Below are 2,937 nucleotides of genomic sequence, written 5' to 3'. Positions count from 1 at the left end.
TCAGGGGTGGCCATATACCGTGGCATGCACGTGGAGGTCAGAGGATAACTTGTGAGAGTTGGTTCTCTCTTACCACCATGTGGGTGCATGTACTCACTTAAAACAAGATCCCTAAAAAGAAAAAAATCACCGTAAAACAAAAATCTTGACTGCCGCTCATGTCTGGAGACACAGCCTGGCCACTGCCGTTTTCTCCAGATGCTCTCTCTGTACTCCTCCCAGGCTCTCATTCCTGTACCCAAAGAGAAACCATCACCCCGAATTCTCTTTTGCCTGTGTTTGATGTGTATGGTTTGGGTGTTGTGCAGTTTCTGTGTTAGTCACTTTTCTTGCTGTGACAAATAAAAGCAATCTGAGGAAGGAAGGGTTTGTTCTGGCTCACAGTTCGAGCCTATCACTTCAAGGGAGGCCTGGCGGCCGGAGCTGGAGGCAGCTGCTTCTTGTAACTGAAGTCAGGAGACAGGGAGAGACTGGCTGTGCAGCTGATGGCCCAGAGGGAGGGAGGGTAGGGGGACAGACAGCATCTTCGGAGACAGGGGATCGGGGACAGACTGCGGCTGCGCAGCTGGCTCTTGCTTTTTTTATTCAGTCTAGAACCCCAGCCAAAGCAATGGTGCACCTCATATTTAGGGTGGGTCTTCCCACCTCAATTCAGTCTAGAAACTCCTTTGTGGACATGCCCAGAGCTGGTCTCCTAGGAGACCCTAGATGCTGCTATATTGAAACTCTCTATTAATCTTCAAGATTCCACTTCGCCTGTTTCTTGTGGGTTTTTTTGGACATAAATTTATATTTTAATTTTTATGATGAAAAAAGCATGATCAGTTTTAGGACACCTTCAACCTTCCAACCTACAGCCATCCATCCAGCAGCAACAAAGACACCATTTTTAGCCACATTTCCAGATCCCAACTGCTCTAGTTAGCCCTCATTGTCAACTTGATACAACCGAGGAGAGTGACCTGAGAAGGGGTCTAAATTGAGGGCTTGCCTAGATCAGATTAGTCTGTGTCTTTGGGGAACGGTCTTGACTATTGTGGGTGGGTCCGGCCCACTGTGGGTGGTGCCACCCCTAGGCTTGAGTTCTATAAGGAAGCAGGTGAAACATGAGCGTGAACCAGAGGGCGTGAGGCCAGTGTGCAGTGTTCCCCGGTAGTATCTGCCTCCGCCCCTGCCTCCAGGTTCCTGCCCGGACTCCCCTCAGCGGTTACCTGGAAGTGTTAGCCGAAACAAACCCCTTCCTCCCCAAGCTGCTTTTGCTCTGGTTTGATTGCAGAGAGGGCAAAGTAGAGCACGGTTTAAACAGTCTCTGGGGAAGGCAGTACCCGGTCCCTCGTTGTCGTGAGCAGTTAGAGTTGTGTTTGCTCTGATGTACGCTCGCATCTTATTTAGCCTTTGGTTCCCTTTCCGGCTCTCCTCCTCTTGTAAGTCATTTGTTAGTGAGAACAGGCCATTTGTCAGGGTTTCCCACATCGCTGCCAAGAGCAGCCAGCCCCACAGCGCCAGGCTTGGATTCCCGTACTGACTTCCCTGCTCACTGGTGTGTAGTTACTACAGGCTTAATCCCATTTATGTTTGATTTTTTGTTTCCATTTTGACAAGCCTAAGCAAATGAACACATTCAGCATCAGGAAACCCTTTGTATTGTTCTCTCTCTCTGCCTCTCCCTCCCTCCCTCCCTCCCTCCCTCCCTCCCTCCCTTCCTCCCTCCCTCCCTCCTTCTGTTCCTCCCTCTCTCCCTCCTCCCTCCCTTCCCTCTCTCCCTCCTCCCTCCCTCCTCCCTCTCTCCCTCTTCTCTCATTGTGAATTTCTTACTGCAGATCTGAAAACTGAACCAGCTATCTCGCTAAGTAGCTATAAATGGCATTGCTGATAAATGCTTAACTTCCTAAGACTACGTTTCAGTTTGCACTCGTGTGCATCCCCCTGGTGGGGTACAAAAGTCTTAGTTGCTCCAAAGCTAAAATGGCTATTTTTCTTCTTAGCCATTTTAGTCCTATGAAATACTGAATCATTATGCTTTTTAAAATAATACTTGTTGCATCATTTAGCTAAACAGATTTTTTTCTTTTTCTTTTTCTTTTTCTTTCTTTCTTTCTTTCTTTCTTTCTTTCTTTCTTTCTTTCTTTCTTGATGAGCTCCTACTATGTAGCCTAGGCTACCTCAAACCTGCAGTCCCTCCAGCCTCAGGTCTCTGAGTGCCAGGATTCTGGAATTTGAAGACAGTTGTGCTAATTCCTTCTCGTGCGCTGATTGGTCATTTGTGCATCCTCCACAAAGTGTCAACGACCTGTGAGACCCCCACAAAAAATGCTTAAAATAAAGCCAAGTGTTGCCTCATTGTCCTGTGGTAGGAACTAGGAAGTTGGCTCAGTACTATGGACGGCATGGACTGCAATCTGCAGGTGTAGACCAGGCAAAGGATCAGAGAAGACTTAACGCACATGTCTGGTGTCAGATGGAATGGCCCGCACAGCTGGAGGCTGGCTTGTGGTCCCCAAGTATATTAGTGTTCTCTAGCAGCGGTAGAGAGCAAACAGAATGAATATGTATTAGAGGGGACTGAATGGATGGGCTGCACAATACATGATGGGCAGCACAACCATGGCTGTCTGCACCCTGGAGAGGCTGAGAACCAGCCAATGATCAGCCCAAGAGATCCAATGCCTCAGCAGCTCCAATCCGGTACTGAAGGCTTGGAGGATTCCTGGGGAGCCACTGAACTTCAGTCCCTGTTGGAAGGCCCAGAAAGCTGAGATCAGCTGTCAGCACAGGGATCAAGCTCAGGGTGTCAGGCTTAGCAGCAAGCACTCTGACCCACTGAACCCTCTCGCTGGCCCACAGTCTTAAATGTCTAGGATAAACCCTGTTTACACCTGTTCTCTCTTCTTGTTTCTGAACTACTAACTTGGTTTTCTAACATTTTGTTAAGGATTT

This window comes from Onychomys torridus, chromosome 2 (genome assembly GCF_903995425.1).
Source record: "Onychomys torridus chromosome 2, mOncTor1.1, whole genome shotgun sequence".
Taxonomy (NCBI): Eukaryota; Metazoa; Chordata; class Mammalia; order Rodentia; family Cricetidae; genus Onychomys; species Onychomys torridus.
The sequence above is the reverse complement of the archived record's forward strand: the minus strand, read 5'-3'. Positions refer to the sequence as shown.